General features: G+C 41.2%; 1 long non-coding RNA gene across 1 annotated transcript; it reads right to left on the bottom strand.

The window, feature by feature from the left end:
• Positions 1-909: 909 nt before the first annotated feature.
• Positions 910-1648, bottom strand: LOC139434602 (uncharacterized). The gene is made up of 3 exons (XR_011643927.1): positions 1539-1648; positions 1087-1147; positions 910-967 (listed from the first exon to the last, which is right to left on the bottom strand). It is a non-coding gene; the product is annotated as an uncharacterized lncRNA (long non-coding RNA).
• Between the last annotated feature and the right edge of the window lie 17901 nt (positions 1649-19549).

The raw sequence follows: 19549 nt of genomic DNA, 5'->3' as shown, positions 1-19549 counted from the left end.
AAGGTTTTGATTTGCAATATGTATACAACAAATCGATATGTGTATGTATTTACATCAATATGTTTTAAAAAATAAAATCGAATTTGCTAATATTAAGTGATAATATTCGGATTAGTGTGAACAACTAGTTTACATGTTACTAACAGTGCCTTGGTTAAAGAGCCTGTTGCTGTTTATTTATAGCTTTGAATTCTTTCAAACCAATATTATCTTCTTAAACTTGTATGGTAGTCAGGAGCATCACTTTCTAATGTTTATTGATACATTTAGAGGGAGGGGATCTAAAGTAATGCTTTAAAATTCAGATTGGATTCATTTCTACCATTTTCTTAAATTCATGGTAGTTTCCGTAATCCCCTGGTAATTGAGGACACAAGTTATCTAAATGACTAATGTCATCTTTATGGCTTTCAGAAAGGACAGGAGACCGACAGGTGACTATCAAAGGACTAGCAGCAGCAGCAGGACTAGCAGCATATGATGATAATGATGATGTTAAATGTGTTGTTTTAGGAACATCCATTGCAAATACATGGAATTCAATAAACATTGAATAGCATATCATGCAGTTTGTCGGTGCCTTTTCCTCCGTGTTGTCCTGGTTTGCTGTGCTGTCTCCTAGTAGCCACCATGGTTTGCTGTGCTGCCTGGGGATGCTCAAATCGCTCAGAGAAAGGAGTACGAATGTACGGCTTCCCCACTGACACAGAGCGGAGGAAAAAATGGCTGGCTCAAGTCAGCAGGAGCAATTTCACGACCAACAGCAACAAAATATGTGATGTAATTATATACAAACACTGTATTTGCACTTTTTCACACAACGAAAACCACACCATTGGGAAAGCTTAATGTTTTGTTTAATACAAAAAAACAGGGAAAGGCTTGAAAAACACTGAGAGTTGAGAGTGAGGGTGAGGGTCTCAGTGCAGGTATTCAGGCTCCATTGAATCCCCCTCTGGTTCTTGTGCTGAAAGAGGGAGTAACAGACAGGAGAAAGGGTTATACACACACAGCACACCTATTGGATGGGAAATGCCTTGGGGAGATAAGGTGTTTACTTATATAAAACAGTAGTATTAAACGTACCTTGTGTTTTCACTCTCACTTAAGTCCCTCTCCCTTTGCCATCAATCCAGAATCAGCTGAGCTGCAACATTATACAGACAGGTAATAATCAACAGAATCACAAGGACACAATATGGCTCTGCTAAAAACACTCACTCTTACACGCACCAAAGTTATATTTATCTAATATTTAACTCCCTCCACCCCCCCGCATACAATCCCGTTTAGAAGCCCCTCTTCTCTAATTCAACATGTTGGACGAAATGACATTAAGAGAACGGAATTTACAATTAAAAGGCTGTTCAACGTGTGTTGCTAACTTGTTTCGGTATGCTAGCTTAATCTGTTATCTGTAAACGTTCCCTAAATCTACTAATTTAGGGATAATCCACTGACATCCTTTAATACACATGTTCATTTGAATCAGATGTACTGATAATATCCGCAATATAAATCTTTAAACTTCTTCTTACCTTTAAAAGTCCGTCACGAACGGTCTATTATGCTGCAACTCCACAGCTCTGCCAGCCTTGGCGCTAACTTCCGGGGAACGATTGAGAGGCTCCACGATCCGCCATTGCTGTAAAAAGTGGTCCATTGGAGTGAACGGAGATGTCGTAACTCTTCTATTAAATAGCTCTGCTTTAGATGACGTCTTGTTCTTATTGTTTCAAAGGCATGGCCAAAGGTTTGCCTTCTGGACTCTGGAGGCCAGAAGCTTGCTGGAGGGAACCCTTCAGCCAATATTCAGAGTGCCACGACAGGTTATCTCCCTCGAGAGGGAACAGCAGACCCCGCCTCACCCCCAGTGAAGAAACAGCAGACCCCGCAATACAAATAAATAAAAATGTATTCTGAACTGAAATGCCTCTCGGTCAAACTGCTTGTTTATCTTTTGCAGGCTGGTGCATGAACACACTAACAGTTGTTTTTCAGTAATCTAGCACCTCTTCGAAGACACCTTTGATTTATTAATAATAATAATGAAACGACAATTATGATACTGTAGAACAGGGATGGGCAAATGGCGGCCAGCGGCCCGCGGGCCGCATGCGGCCCCCACCTCCTCTTTTTGCGGCCCTCAGATTCATTTATAAACAACGTAATTAATAAAAAATCAATATATATATTTTTTATTTGTTATACTTGTAGTACTGATACCGTCCACTATACTCCTAGTTACGTCGCGAGCTGCGTAGATGATTTCAAATACCGCAAAATAATCTGTGACGCATTTGTGTGTATTATGTTTGTTTCTCGGGGAAACCCTCACAAGAAACACCGGCTGTTGTTATGCCTGCTGTGACGTTAAGTTGCCTCTTGTAATTACAAGCTTACAAGTTGTATTTATCATCTGAATTTGGTGAAACAAGTTTAATATTCTAAAAACCAAGACTTTGTTTATTTGAAATCAGATGAAAACAAACTTTCACGGACCCTGCCGTGTTATCTATGATTACTATACTCTTTTCATTCATAATTTCAGCGGGAGGGAGGGGGAGCGGCGCTGAGGAACAGCAGAGTGCGGGCTGACAGGTGTCTGTGTTGACATTCCCCTTATTGTGGAATAAGGGGAATGCAGAGACAGGCTACAAGTGTTTTAGGTTCAAGTTAGACAACTAATGTCTGGGTTAGTGTTCATTACTTCATGTTTAAAGTCATCTTAATGGTTAATCTCAATACACACACATTTTCCGTGCTTTCCAATAATTTAAAATAGTTTTATTCCACTGTTTAATAACCTGTTCAATACAAACATGCCACTTGTAAAAATGAAATAACATTTCTGTGAACTGATATTTGTTTAGTGAGTTTATTAGAGGATGTTCCCATTTTTTGGGGATGTTCCCTTTGATTGTAAAATGTCAATGAAGATGTCAGACTTAGTATATTTGTTAATAATTACATACAACACATGGAATTTTTGTGTGTGTGTGTTCCAAGTGAATCTGCGGCCCCCTGGTGGCCAGTACATCAATGATGTGGCCCCCACCACCATCAACGTTGCCCATCCCTGCTGTAGAAGGAACAGTGTTTAACAGTGTTGTTTTATTTTGAATAATAATTCAACGAGAATTATGATACTGTAGAAGGAACAGTGTTTAACAGTGTTGTTTTCTTTTGAATAATAATGAAACGAGAATTATAAACATACCCAAAACTAAATTAAAAGTGTTGTTTAATATACATATAAAAGACTATATTTTTGAAATTCTCAACTAAATTAAGAGAATATATATATAAACATTCATGTGAACGTGCGTTGACCGTCACGTGCTCCGTCACCGTCACGTGCTCCGTCACGCGGGACCCCGTCACGTGACGCGGGACCTGTGTGTGCGGCCGTGACGCGGGACCTGTGTGTGCGGTTCTGTAACTGCTGTCTGAATGTTAGCAGCGGCTGCTTGGCTAAAATCGGGCGTGTTCTGTTGTGCTTCATTGTTTAAAGGGAAATGGAAACACTTTTCAAACTGCTTTCCATGCGACAATATTACCATTAGGAAATGTATTTATCTAGTCTATTTCCAATGTAAACGATCGAGATACGCGAATTTACTTTTTGAAATACGTGCCTACTGACCATGGGCGCTTCCATTGCTCCGGGACTTTTCCAGTGACGTCACTGAGTGGGTACGGCTTCCTGGGCCAAAGCTCAATAACAAACAACATGGCGTGCAATGCACCAGTAGTTTACATTACAAGAAAACGGTCGTCGTTAGGAGTTTATTGTATTGCCCCAGACTGCACAAATGGATTTTATACAAAGAAGGAAGAAGTACATTTCCATAGGCTGCCACTAAAGGATGAGAAGCTGCTCAAAGTCCAGTCTGGATGCCTGGTTCAATACAAAACATTGGATTTGAAGCCAGGATCTGTTCCCACAATATTCGATTTCTCAACGTATGCAGTCGGGAACACCGACCGTCCCAGCACGTCGGCCGCGCAAGACAATGACAGTGTCAACAAACGTGAAGTTCGAGCCACCAAACGAGTTGCTTCAGCTGCCGAGAGAGACGTAAATATTGCAGCACTACCAGATTACTAGCTCACACATGTATTTACTGACACAGTGTGACCTTATTAATTAACGCAATCGCGTCCAAACTAAATGGTAGCTATTATTATGACGCACAATAGAGAATTGGGGGTGTTCTATAGCTCAACTAATTAAACTGGCATACACACGCTCATCTGTCAAAAACAGCCCTAAAAAGGCTAGTATTGCTATTGATGGATGGTATTGCAGGACCCAGAGCGCACGGAGCACAGAGCGGACAGCAGATAACGGAATTGCAGTTGTATTGCTTATAGATTATCAGAACATTTCAAAGGGGACACAGCCCCATTGGATATTAACCTATGGATTAACTACATCATCGTTTTTATCGTTGTAATGCCATTGAAGACCAGTTTAGACCAGACAATGAGGAAGGTAAGCCGTTAGCCTGGCGTATGTTAGTACCTAGCGCCACTTGTTTTGATGTACGTTTTTGTGGATAACCTCGCGAGTTTGTATCTTTCAGTGTTGAGGTGGGCACCGTTAGATTCTGTGTCTCCTTGCGATCATAAACGATGTGTTGGATGTGCGGCTAGGATAAGTAATAAGGGAGCTAGGAGTGATTTTCGGTGCAGTAATAGGTTAGCATTTTCGCTCGGGGCTAATTCAGAGGCTCACTGTTAGCATTGTGTTTTTTTAATTTTTTTATTCCGGATCGTATGCCACTCTATTCGACCGAATCGGTTCATAAGCATAGGCCATGGGATGCCTGGTAACTGTAGATGCTTCCACATCAATGTCATCTCCTGACGAATAGTCAAATTCATCGTTCAAAACGTCGATCTCATTGCAAAATTCCTCCATCGCTGCCATATCTGCTACGTTGTGTTGACTTCCGGTGGAGAGAAAACACAGCCAGTGACGTCACCATTTGGGACTCCCCTAATGGCGGCTGCCTGGTCCCGGAATTCCCCACCCGGCCAGCGGATAATTAATTTTCTTTTGGCGAGTAATATCATATACAATAAATATTACGATCAATATCCATTGTAAAATGAATAAACTACCGGAATATTATAACTGTAATTGGTGTTTCCTTTCCCCTTTAACTCATCCAGTGAAGGCAGTTTTTTTCGCCCCGGCTCCTGGTAGACGTGTTGCTTGATTCTGAGCAGCAGCCAGAAGCATTGCTCTACTCTTTCAGTTCAGCAGGTAGCCAGTGAAGGCTGTGTTCTCGCACCTGCTCCCGGGTACGCTGCAAATGGCATTCGTTATGAACTCAACCAGTGAAGGCAGTGTTCTCGCCCCCGCTCTTGGTAGATGTGTTGCTTGATTCTAGCAGCAGCCGTCTGGCTAAGCTGCCCCGTTAAACTTCTTTATTTAATCCAGCTAGGTGAAGGCAGTGCTCTCGCTCCCTCTGCCGGTAACGTGGGTGTAGTTACATACCTCTTTGTGTTAGGCGAGTAGGAGCATTGCTCTACTCTTTCCTTTCAGCAGGTAGCTGGGGAAGGCTGTGTTCTCGCACCCGCTCCCGGCTACGTTGCATCCGGCTACCGACATAATGGCTAATTCATGTAGCGCCTGTATGGCTTCTCTTGAGCCCGAGGACGGCCATGACCGCTGCCCCCCTCTGCCTTGGCCTCGAGCATTTGAGGGATGGTCTCACGCAAAAGTGCCTGCATGAGCTGTAGCTTCATGCCTCGGGCGCTCAGAGTGGCTAGAGTCGCAGAGGTGGCACCTCTCCTCGTCACAACTTCCAGGCAGCAGCTCTCGGGTCTTCATAGGCCTGTGCCCACTCCCAGCAGGCCCAGGGGCCCCTCTAGCAGCCGCACTCAGCCACCAGCTTACAGTGGTGGTCTGCGCAGGTCCCAGTGGCCCACTCATCCGCCTCCCGGGGGCTTTCGTGCCCTCGACCGCCGGCCTTCTAGGTGGCCTCGTGCCTCAGGGCCTGGGGAGGCCGGGGGGCTAGGCCCTGAAACTCTCGGGGCCGGTCGTCGGCTGCTTTCCCAGCAGTAGCTCAGTTACTGGGCTGTCTGTACTTCCGTGGGCCGGGCAAGATGAAACACGCTAGATGGTGCCTTATATTCAGTTCCTCTGGCCCTTGGGCAGACTGACGGCTGCCTCGGCCGTTGGGCCCTTAGGCCCGCTGTCGTTGCGCAGGCACAGGAAAGTCAGGGTGTTGCAGCGCTGCCTCCACTCTCTGTCACGCTGGAGGGGCAGGGCCTATCTCCTGATGGGCGTGCCTATGGGCGCCATCCCATCCCGCCAGGAGACCGTCACCGTAGGTACATGTCTCTCAGGGTGGGGTGCAGTGCGGCAGGGCAGGACTGTTCAGGGTCAGTGGTCTGCCCAGGAGGGTGCACGCCATGTCAACATGCTGGAGCTTCGGGCTGTGCAGCTTGCACTCACGCACTTTCTACCCCAACTGGGGAGCAAGCATGAGCTTGTTCCTTGGGACAGCATGTACACTGTTGCCCAGACAGCAGTCCCTTCTAGATAGTGGACGTCTCTATTTCTGCCCGACATGTTCGGGTCGACGGCGCCACGGCGGGGTGCCACAGGTCGGTGTCCCTCTTCCTGAGAGGGGCTTTATGGCAGCGTCCCCCTAGCACCCGGAGGGCTCCGGCTTGGGACCTGCCCCTGCTGCCGAATGCCCTATCATCTCCTCCCTTCGAGCCCCTGGCCCAGGTGGGGCTTAGGTGGCTGCCCACGAAGGCAGCATTTCTGCTTGCCATAGCCTCAGGGAAGCGAGTTGGGGAGTTGCATGTCCTCTCCGTAAGCGATACATGCCCGAGGTGAGACTCTCAGGTGTTGCCCTTTGGGAAAATGTGGCAGTCCTGCCCAAGGTGCTTCAACAAACCCACTTCAATCAGCTTGCCCAGCTGGCACGCTTTGACATTCAGGAGAATGGCAAGTCGAAGTTGCTGTGCCCAGTGGGTGCCCAAAGGGCGTATATCAAGGCTACTGCCCTTATACGGCAGTCGGAGCAGCTCTTCGTTTGCCATGGCTGCCCCACTAGGTTGTCGATACCATCTCACATGCCTATGGGGCCAGTGGCCGCCCCCTGCCATCAGGGCTGAGATGCCACTCTACAAGGAGCATCTCAACATCTTGGGCTGCCCTGAGAGTGGTGCCCCTGGAGACCATCTGCACGGGTTAATGTTGCCACTCCCCATTCTTTGGGCGTGGTCCTTTTGCTGAGCTCCGCTGCTTCCAGTAGTGAGCAAGGGCTTGGATTCTTCATGACATGGTTGGTATAAGTCATCCAGTGCTAAAGCACCGGTCAGTAGGGACGAAATGGAACGATAGTTACAGCTGTAACTACGGTCTATGAGTCCCGGATGACCGCCAGAGTATCCTGTCACTCAGAATTCTTGTGTGCTCGCGAGAAGATTCTGGGAACAGATCCTCTAATGACGCCGGCCTATGTAGCCGGTGTCACGTGGGTCACAGGTGACTTTGTTGTTATTAGGTACTCAAACTGTGCATGCGTGCGATGGACATATCCAGTGCTATGGGCGGGACTTCGCCTCTCTATACATTACATTACATTGCATTTAGCTGACACTTTTATCCAAAGCGACTTACAATAAGTGCATTCGACCAAGAAGATACAAACTTGAAGAAAACAGAATCATATAAGTACATCAGGTTTCATAGAGCCAAAACATGTCAAGTGCTACTCAACTGGCTATAGATAAGCCAGTCCTTTATTAGTATATAAGTGCTCTGTTAGTAATTCTTTGTTAGTAATTCTATCGCTCGAAGTGGAGGTGAAAGAGATGAGTATTCAATCTGCGCCGGAAAATGTGTAGGCTTTCTGCTGTCCTGATTTCAATGGGGAGCTCATTCCACCATTTTGGAGCCAGCAAACCGACATGTTTTTGCTGATGTGAAGTGAGCGGAGGAGCAGCGTGGTGTGGGAAAATGTTGGAAGGTTGAAGACCAGACGAGCCGCTGCATTCTGGATGAGCTGCAGAGGTCGGATGGCACCTGCAGGTAGACCAGCCAGGAGGGAGTTGCAGTAGTCTAGCGTGAGGTGACAAGAGCCTGGACCAGAAGTTGTGTCGCTTTCTGGGTCAGGAGGGGACGTATCCTCCTGATGTTGTAAAGAGTGTATCTGCAGCAGCGGGTTGTAGCAACGATGTTTGCAGTGAAAGACAGTTTGTTAGGGTCACACCCAGATTCCTTGCAGTCTGAGTCAGCGTAGCAGTGGTATGAAAAACCATGCGGGCTAATGACTGATCCGAGCGAGTTTGTGTACAAAGAGAAGAGGAGGGGACCAAGAACAGAGCCCTGAGGGACCCCTGTAGTTAATTGACAAGGGTCGGACTCTGACCCTCTCCAAGTTACTGTAGTGAGGAGGGAAAGTGCAGAGCCTGAAACTCCAAATTCTTGGAGAGTGTGAAGGAGGATCTGATTATTCGGGTTCTTCTGCTCTGACAGCTAGGCATGATGGGTAATCTGACATTTCGCTCTCTCAAAAGTTGGGCTATTTTCTCCTCATGCGCCAATGAGCAGCTCTCATAAGAAAGAACGAGACCCCGCCTCCCACGCTGTATCCAGTTCTAGGCAAAGTCCCGCCCTTCTACTTCCGCCCCATGGGACCTTATTTCGGGAAAATTATTAATTGAAGTCAATGGGGAGAGAAAGATTATCTTTCGATCCTGTTTGAATTGTGCCACGAATTACACATGATGTTTGTCAATCATTGCCATGTCAAAAAAGTCACAGTTTGTCGTAAAACTGTTGAAATATAAGACTATGAAAAATACGCAACTAAAAAGACTACAAATCCCAGAGTCGCGTAAGTGATGTCATAATTGTTTTCCTTCACTAAATATAAGAGATAGCTAAGATAAGATAACTTTAACAAGATACTTGTGTGCTTTGTACCAGGTTGTAATCATACCAGCAATGGGTCTTGCTCGTTCTTTCGCTTCCCGTCTGCAGGTCTCCCTTGAAAAAGAGATCATTGATCTCAATGGGATTTTACCTGGATAAATAAAGGTTTTGAATTGAATTGAAAGGACTAGGAGTGGCTGGATCAAGTTAGCTACCTAGCTAGTAGCAAGCACGTTAGTTAGCATTACAGCCTTAGCCCAGGGTGACCAACCCTCACGCATTGAGCGTGAGAGTCACGCAATTAACCCATATCTCACGCACTCACGCCACACATGCCTTTCCTCATGCTAAGTTTTCGTCCAAAATAAATGTATATAAAAATAAAGTGAAGGAACAGCAAACCGAGCGGTCTACAAAATGAGACGGTCTTCTGGCTTAGTTCAGTAAAGTTGGAACGATATTGGGAGATTCGGATTTCACGGATCAATAACTCATGAACAAAACGTTATTCAGACACAAATAACGTCTCCAAAGTACCGTGGTAAGGTTGACAATGAACTACAATCACATTTTGATAAAAAAAAAAGCCAATACGCGCCGTCCTCCGTGCTGGACACATTACATTGGTCTCTATCCGCAGCCGGAGAAGAAACGAGTGCTCAGGGACCGTCTGCAAAGTGCAACTTCAAAAAAAGAGAATAGGCAAGGCAAGGCAAGTTTATTTATATAGCACCTTTCAACACAAGGCAATTCAAGGTGCTTTACAAAAATGAAAGACATTCAGACAAAGGCATTTAAAAACAGTAAATACAATAATATTCAATCACTATTATACAGTATATTACTACCAAACTCACTGCACACATCAATAGTCTCCTGTGTGTCATACTACAAGCAAGGAGTTTTGAAGAATATGCTTTTGAATAATATTGGGGAATATTTATAATGTAAAATCTTCAATAAATATGGCATCATCTTCAATACCTTTACTATTATACAGTATATTTCTACCAAACTCACTATTTGCATTCTTGTTGTTAGCATCTGGTTAGCTAGCTGCGCTAACGGATATTAGAAGCTGTTTCTAAAAACAAGGAGAGGGAGAGCTCTCTCCTGTCGGACTTATAAAATAGTACGTTACCTCTGCTTACATCTATATGACATTTTATATGCTGTGAGCTGATTATCGAGCCTTCATTGTAAGTGTCGCGGGTACAATGTGTATGTGCGTATTCCACTGTAGCGCCCGGTACAATAATGGGAAACCCTATTTTGTACATGTTCAATACATTTGTAACACTGTACACATGAACGTTTCTTTTTTCGGTTCACCAAAAAAGAATTTTCACTCCAAGCTGAACTCAAAGGTTGGCAGCCCTGCTTAGACTTGTCATTTTTATTAGCCTTAACATTAAGTAACCCAAAATGTTAAAGAGTATAGTAGTAGTCATATTTCGTGAACCCTTTGAAGAGTACTGTCACACCGGTGTGATCATTCTATAATACACCGTTTAAGCCTGGATGCCCCCGGGGGAGACATGCTAACGCTACATTAGCATTGGCGATCTTTTCGACTTCATGCTATCTGCACAAATGGTTAACATTGAACATTAAAAAGATCAGGCCGTTCAGGGAGAATCGAAGGAAGGCAGGCAGGCAGCTTTGCATGACATTCTTCTGGACGTGTTTCATTGTGGTGATAGTGAGGGTTAGTATAGTCAATCCCTTTTTAGGCAAGACAGTAGTGATGGCCATCTTGGTGACGTGTGTTGTTGTGCGAGACCAGAGATGTAGTTCATTGAGCGGTTTCACACAAAAAAAGTCTTACTTCACAGTTTTACGGCAAACCTTTTTTTTTCTTGCAAAATTATCTTTTAAATTGACAAACATGTGTAATTTGTGGCACAATTCAAACGGGATCGAAAGATAACTTTTCTCTCTCCATTGACTTCAATACATAATTTTTCCCAAATAAGGTCCACCGGAAAGGGAGGGACTTCGCCTCTGACGCGTCCTAAAACCCAGAAGTAAGTTAGCATGTTACCACTTCCGGTTCCTCCGACAAAAACCAATGCAATTTCTCCATAGGATTTTGGAAAATAGCTCGAAATAAGGTCTGTGGTTGACACAAATTGAAGAGACAGATCACATTTTGTTCAGCCGGATAATATCCACATGTCTACCCTACTTTTATAATTTTCGAATCATAAATCTAATCGATAGATTTATGATCGATAGGACTAGGACGATAGGACACTGTGGCACTCTATTATACATCCATGGTTCACACCGGAATAAATCCCTGAGGGAAGTTTACACAAATTAAGCGAAATTAAAAGCCCCAAGGTCTCTGCCGGCGGGTACTTTTTCTTTTTCAGTTTTTCACAACACTGTGTCTCAGGGGATCTTAATATTTAAGAACCTATTCATGTGTTATACCAGATTAACGGGAATAATCTCAGCTAACTGACGATACAAACAATTTTTACCAAAACAAATCAAGTCTCATAAGAAGCATCTAAATGACCCCTGAGCGAAAAATGCTAACGCACTTTGGCACAGAACTCAAGATTACTTATCGTAGCTGCACATACAAGATATCCTATTAAAGCTGAGGTTCCACAGATTATTTAGGTATATCTATCATCACTGAGTGATCAGTGTTGCCAACTTGGCGACTTTGTCGTTACATTTGGCGGCTTTCCAAACCCTCCGGTCAGTTATTTTTGTCAAAAGCGACTAATCTAACGACTTGTAATGGTGTTATTAGGGACTTTTCTGGTGTTTGGAGAGTCACGTATTGTTCTGCAGTTAACGAGCTGCCGTGAGCCCCTTAGCCCTCCCATAGTACTCACAGGTGTGCAGACTCACAGTTGCCTCCTGCAGCAGCTCAGCTGCAGTCAGAGCAGAGAGGAGACAGCCACACTCTCCCGCGTCTCGACAGCTTCAGTCACTTAATCACCTCGTCCACTGTGTGTGTGCCTCTCTGTGACAAGCTAAACATCCACGTAGGTCATCATGTCACAGTCTAAACTGTATTCACAAAAGTACAGAAAGGAGTGGGAATCAAACCCTGAGTTTAAAGGATGGTTGAAGCCATTTATTGGAGATGACACATGGCCTTTATTGTAAGGGAGATTTCTACTAAAAACTACTAAAACTATTTCTACTTTCTACTTTTTCTAATAGAGACATTTCTGATCTACTGTCGTCTGGATTTACTCTGGTGGTTTCAAGTTTTGATCCTTGAAGGGGGTGGAAAGTTTTTTTTACCGCGATTACATGATATGCAAATTAGGCGATTACGTCATTTAGCGACTTCTGGCGACTTTTCGGACAGCCAATAGCTACTTTCCTTACTATGGAGTTGATAATGTTTCTGGGTAATAATTATTTTTATTTATAATCCATAATTCCATTTTTATGTAAAAATCGGAGTAAAAGTTAGCTGCTAATGGTAGCCACCAGAGTTATCGCAGCTTCCGGTCTTGGCTATGCGGCAGTCTCACACACACACATGACCAAATAAGGAGTATGTGGGAGTTCCCCTCGATTCCATTGGCTCTGACGGTTAGAAAGAGATGTCAATCAGCAAAATCGACCAAGGGGTGCCAGAGATATGGAAAATCCACCCAAATGACCCCAGAAGTGGTTTTATTTAGCTAAATCTCTCTAAAAATGTCAAATTTCACTTGTTTTGCATCAATCTTGATACAGGGTACTTATTATATGTTGTAGTTTGGATTCCTAAAGCTTTTAGTCTACCATCCCATCATTCAAGGGTGGTTTTCACTATAAGTATTTTTTTTTTGGGGACGGATACAATAATTTACATTTTTTTACTGTGTTCAATCTGAATTTACTTTAAAATAAAAACATCTATATTGATTCTGACACTTCTACATCCAACTCACAGGTGTAACCTTGCTTTGAGAAAAAATGCTTGGTCAAATGAGCAGTTCTTCATTTTTGAGTGCGCGATTTATAGCGCCTTTACGGTAATCGCTGAGAAGCGACACTAACGCTAATGCAATGCGTGTTTTTTCTGCTTCTGTTTCTGTTTGACTGCTAGCAACAATAAAATGAAGTACTTTTACTGTCTTTTTTCTGGGTAATACTCTCAAATTCCCCTCCTGAGAACAAAATCATGCCACTTCTGCTATATTTGATGAGATAAAATGATTTTTAGCAATACATTCTTAATAAAAGTGATACTGTTGGACTAAGTAGCCTACTTGTTAGACTACAACCAAAAGTACAATCAAGTACTTTTACTGTATACTTTTTGAGAAATACCCTGTCAAACTCCCCTCCAGAGTACAATAATGTATGTTTTCTGCCATCTTTGATAAAATGATTTTTTGTTTTCTGCCATCTTTGATAAAAAGATTTTTTGCCATAAGTTCTCAGTGAAAGTGGTACTGCTGGACAGAGTACTACTTGGACTACTGCCACAAGTACAATCAAGTACTTTTATTGTGTACTTGTTGAGTAATACCCTGTCAAACCCCCCTCCAGAGTACAATAATGTATGTTTTCTGCCATCTTTGATGAGAGATAAAATGATTTTTTGCCCTAGAACTTCTCAGTGAAAGTGGTACTGCTGCACAGAGTACTACTTGGAATACGACCACAAGTACAATCAAGTACTTCTATCGTGTACTTTTTGAGTAATACCCTGTCAAACCCCCCTCCAGAGTACAATAATGTATGTTTTCTGCCATCTTTAATGAGATAAAATGATTTTTTGCCATAAGTTCTCAGTGAACAACCTTGTCTCCTAAAAATTACGTTCCCACAGAACTAAACTGCATTCTCAATTACGTTTAGCTAGAAACGTATTTTCTCCCACGTTACGTTTGTTATGAACGTATCTCAAATACGTTTATTTTCTATATATCTTCTAGAAGCATATTTTCTTCCACGTTACGTTTGTTATGAACGTATCTTAAATACGTTTATTTTCTACATATCTTTGCCATTTATTGTCTTGCTTATAATAATGATAATAGTTATTTATAAATATCATTTTAGAGCACACATTTTAAATCGAGAATCGGGCTCGATATATGGTTAAATTAAAATCAGTAGGCGAGGCTGTAATTTCGCCAGCTGTTACTCTCATGAGCGAGGCAGAAAATAATAGTTTTAACATGACAAAAAGCTGCTGTGTCGTTTATTGCACCTCAAACATTAAAACAAATCCAGAGTTACGTGTTTCTGTACTTCCTCTAAGAAGAAAGGACAGTAACAGAAGAGCTCTGTGGCTTCAGGCTTGATCGCCGTTCAAATGACAGCGTTGGTTTCCCCAAAAGTGGGCGGGGCTGTAAAGTGACTTAGATTTTACTCTCATCTATTATTCCAAACCATTCTATTTATTCTAACATAAATTACATGCCAGTGTTTTATCTTTTTATTTATTTGTTTTTATTTTAAATCGTATAATGTCGGACTTTTTTTCCATCTGTGAGGAAAAGAAATGGGGTTTAGAGCCTCAAAATACTGAAATCTGTATTTTTAAAAATCTTTTCCTTCTAATTTGTTATTCTTTTCTAAATAACACACTGTTATTTACTCAACAATAACACACAATTATCCTTGTTTTTATTTATTCATTTAATTCTATAATCTTGGGCTTTTTAGCCGTAAATAAAGTCACCGGAAACAGACGGGACATTTCGAGCGATACACACCACAAACCCACCAAACTGATTACCCAAGATCCTCAGCTTGAAGCTCGTTGATTGGATGTTTTAGCCGCAATGCACGCTGGGATATGGTGTTAATAAGATATGATATCCGACAACGAAAAATAAAATAATACCTAATTCAGAGTGTTCTTGCTTTTCTCTTTGGAAGTCATCACATAACGGCATTGTAAAACACGGTTCGGCTGCATTAAATATTACACATCTGCCGTAGTTCTTTATTTATAGAGCCCTGATGAGAAGACTTCTGGACAAACAGGAGAACTGCTGCCAAAACTGAATACTTGATGTGGATCATAAATATATCAACAATTAAACAACATCTTCAATTTCTTTTCACAAAATACGTCTCCTTGCAGTATCTATAGTAATTCGGCTGACTTTTATATTTGATCCAATTGGTATATAGGTTATATTTACACCATAACGGTGCACAGCTGATAGAAAAGGACTTGTAGTTTTTAAAGATATTACTGATTTTCTTTGAATATCAGAATGTAAATACTGAGTTGAGAGAATAGTCAGGGGGTTTGGGTGATGGTAGACACATCTATGGAATCACAATTTCAATAGCTTACCATTAAATGACGGATATGCCTTTCTGTCTGTGATGTTTTACAAATCAGATATTAATGTGTAGAAGTAAAACAAGAGAAATAGTATAGCAATATCCTGTAAAATTATGTAAAAACATGAATAAAACTACACATCTTCAGATGTTATACATACATAAGTGTCCTACACTAATAATACAAAGTTATTATTAGGATGCTGTGTGTACCTTGTGTGCACCGCCTAGTGGTTAAAGCATGTTATTGAATTATTTTTGTTGAATAATATTATTTGATTAAAACAATATTAAGAGTACATACTTTCATAGGGGGAAAGTAGAAGGTCAATGATAGATATAGAATATAAAAAGTCAAGAAGATTCATTTTCATTTCAAACCTTTATTTATACAGATAAAATCCCATAGAGATCATTGATCTCTGTTCCAAGGGAGACCTGTTCAAGTAGTTCCACATGAAACATAAAAGCATAAACAGAACAACAAAAGGACAACATACAGCATCATTTACAAAATTATCCACATAAACAGGTACCAATAGCTTCTGATTGACTAGCATCCAACCGAGCTTTAAAAACATTTAGTGGCACCAGATTGTTCAAGTTTCCATTTAATTTGCAGACTATTCCAAGACAGAGGAGCTGCGCATCTAAAAGCTGTCTTCCCTAAGACAGTCCTAGCAGTTGGCACATTTAATAGAACCACAGCCTTCGATCTCAGGCAGTAGCCACTTACAATTCTCCGTGAGATCAGGGAGCAGATATAAGATGGAAGTTTCCCTAGCATGGCTTTGTATATAAAAATGTACCAGTGACTGAGCCTCCGTACAGTTAGTGAAAGCAAACCAGCCCTTGCATACAGGGTACAGTGATGGGTTAATGCTTTACAGTTTGTCACAAATCTCAGTGCGCTGTGATACGCAGCATCTAACTTGACCAGGCAATTGGCAGGTGCATTCATATAGACCAGATCCCCATAGTCCAGCACAGGTAAAAAGGTCACAGAGCCTTTTCCTGGCCTCAAGCGAGAAACAGGACTTGTTTCTGAAAAAGAACCCTAGCCTAACCCTCAGTTTTTTTAGCAGGTTATTGACATGATGTTTAAAAGTGAGACAATCATCAAGCCAGATACCAAGGTATTTGTAACAGGCAACAACTTCAAGTTTTGTTCCTTGCGTAGTTACAATATCTAAAACAGGCTCTGGTGTCTTTTTTGCTTTTGAAAAGAGCATTACCTTGGATACTAAGTGATCTCTACAATAAAACAGTTTAGTGCCGGATGTACACATAGGAGGATGTGCAAAACAGAAAAACGAATTAACCTTTATTAACACATTAAAGAATACTTTAGGTTAAGGTCTTCTTTTAAACAAGAAAAAAGCTTTGGGGGTATCTATCTACAGATGAATATTAAGACAAAGTACTTAACGTCTAAAATGTTGCTTTCCTGCAATGTTAACTATGTTGAAGCACTTATTTGAACTGATATTATACACATTAATTATACTCTTATGTATGTAGATGGTATAAGAAATGTGCAGAATATGACAGTTTAATGGTGGAGGTATACAAACATTGATAGATGTCTTGTAATGCGCTGTTGAGGAACCTGCGACCCAAGTTGTGTATAAGATCAATACACCTTAGAAAATCTTGAAAGGGATATGCAAAATAGCCATGAAACACTTTTTAATTAACTATTAGTAGAGAATAACAAGTAATGAATATACTTTATAGAGATCTGCAGATAAATGTTTAGTCTTCTCAAGCACCAACTATCAAATATCTCTCCTGATTGTTGGCACTTGACAATCACCTTCCCTGAATTTTACTCAGGTGTAACTAAAGTCTGCTTTAAGGGTTGTTTATATTCCGCATCATTAATCAGAATCGGCAAAGTAACTAAACTAAATGTAGTGAAGTAAAAATACCAGGTTAACCTCTGAATTGTAGTGGAGTAGAATTACAAAGTAACAATGAGCTGTCGTGTGCATTAATGCTGCCCATTATGGATACAAGCGATTTTCACCCATTTAGTAATTACATGTTTTAAATGTGTACACACCAATGTGTTTCCTATCGCCTAAACCTCCAGGGCTGTACCCAGTTTAATACTGTCAACTTCTAAATTTGGGAAAAACGTCTTTTAAAACTACAATTCCCAGTAGAGACATGCCATAGAGATGTTGCCATAGAGATGCCATAGAGATGTTGCGAAACACAATAGCCAGCATGTGTAGTTCTCGGGGGGCGTTCGAGTCCAGTTTTGAATAGTCTGCCTTGGTTTCGTTCCATTTCAAAGAGCTTGACGCTGGGCGTAACCTTGGCGCACTGCCACTCCAACATCACGGGGTTTGTCAACGGGACTGTAGTCCCAAACGATAGCTGGGATTATCGGTAGTGTAGTGTCTTCGGCCATCCTAAATCTCGAAATGTCCCGTCTGTTTCTGGTGACTTTATTTCCGGCTAAAAAGCCCAAGATTATAGAATTAAACGAATAAATAAAAACAAGGATAATTGTGTGCTATTGTTGATTAAATAACAGTGTGTTATTTAGAAAAGAATAACAAATTAGAAGGAAGAGATTTTAAAAAATACAGATTTCAGTATTTTGAGGCTCTAAACCCCATTTCTTTTCCTCAAAGACGACAAAAAAAGTCCGACATTATACAATTTAAAATAAAAACAAATAAATAAAAAGATAAAACACTGGCATGTAATTTACGTTAGAATAAATAGAATGGTTTTGAATAATAGATGAGAGTCAAATCTACTTCACTTTACAGCCCCGCCCACTTTTGGGGAAACCAACGCTGTCATTTGAACGGCGATCAAGCCTGAAGCCACAGAGCTCTTCTGTTACTGTCCTTTCTTCTTAGAGGAAGTACAGAAACACGTAACTCTGGATTTGTTTTAATGTTTGAGGTGCAATGAACGACACAGCAGCTTTTTGTCATGTTAAAACTATTATTTTCTGCCTCGCTCATGAGAGTAACAGCTGGCGAAATTACAGCCTCGCCTACTGATTTTAATTTAACCATATATCGAGCCTGATTCTCAATTTCAAAGGTGTGCTCTAAAATGATATTTATAAATGACTATTATCATTATTATAAGCAAGACAATAAATGGCAAAGATATATAGAAAATAAACGTATTGAAGATACATTCATGAGGAACGTAACGTGGGAGAAAATATGTTTCTAGAAGATATGTAGAAAATAAACGTATTTGAGATACGTTCATAACGAACGTAACGTGGGAGTAAATAGGTTTCTAGCTAAACGTAATTCAGAATGCAGTTTAGTTCTGTGGGAACGTAATTTTTAGGAGACAGGGTTGCTGAGAAGACGAGCGTGCAGTGCCTTTCACGCACCGCCTTCGCTGTGTTTACCTTCAGAATCATAAGGCTAAAGAGCGACCGCAGGCTGATGTGTTTTAACCACACACACCTCTACACACACACGACTTAAACGCAGACTTTTGTTCCTCCATGTTTCGTTGTTATTGTTTCACTGAGCGGACCCGCCCCTTTTTTTTCAAACGCTCCCTTTTTTGGTCCATCTGCGGCGGTAAAAGTTTTTGTGCGCTGTGATGATTCGGCTGTACACTTAGTAATGAATATTAAATGTTGTGAGGAAATCTTTCCACCAATAATTCCAATAAGTAATCCAAAATGTATTCACTTCAGGTTTACGAAAGTAACTGTAATCAGATTACTAGTTTTTCAAATGTTACGCGAGCTGAATACAGTTATTTGATTTTTGTATTCTGATTACGTAACGCCGTTACATGTATTCCGTTACAACCCAACCCTGAATATATGTGTATACCTCCACCATTAAACTGTCATATTCTGCACATTTCTTATACTATCTACATACATAAGAGTATAATTAATGTGTATAATATCAGTTAGAATAAGTGCTTCAACATAGTTAACATTGCAGGAAAGCAATATATTAGACGTTAAGTACTTTGTCAGGCTTAATATTTATCTGTAGATAGATACCCCCAAAGCTTTTTTCTTATTTGAAAGAAGACCTTAACCTAAATTATTATTTAATGTTTAAATAGAGGTTAATTAGTTTGTCTGTTTTGCACATCCTCATATTAATATCTTTGTACATCCAGCACTAAACTGTTTTATTGTAGAGATCACTTACAGTATCTTCTTGATTTTTTATATTCTATATTTCTATCATTGACCTTATACTTTCCCCCTATGAAAGTATGTACTCTTAATATTTTTTTCATCAAATAACATTATTCAACAAAAATAATTCAATAACGTGCTTTAACCACTAGGCGGTGCACACAAAGTACACACAGCATACTAATAATAACTTTGTATTATTAGTGTAG

This window comes from Pseudochaenichthys georgianus, chromosome 10 (assembly GCF_902827115.2).
Source record: "Pseudochaenichthys georgianus chromosome 10, fPseGeo1.2, whole genome shotgun sequence".
NCBI lineage: Eukaryota > Metazoa > Chordata > Actinopteri > Perciformes > Channichthyidae > Pseudochaenichthys > Pseudochaenichthys georgianus.
This window is presented reverse-complemented; position numbering and strand designations above follow the sequence as displayed.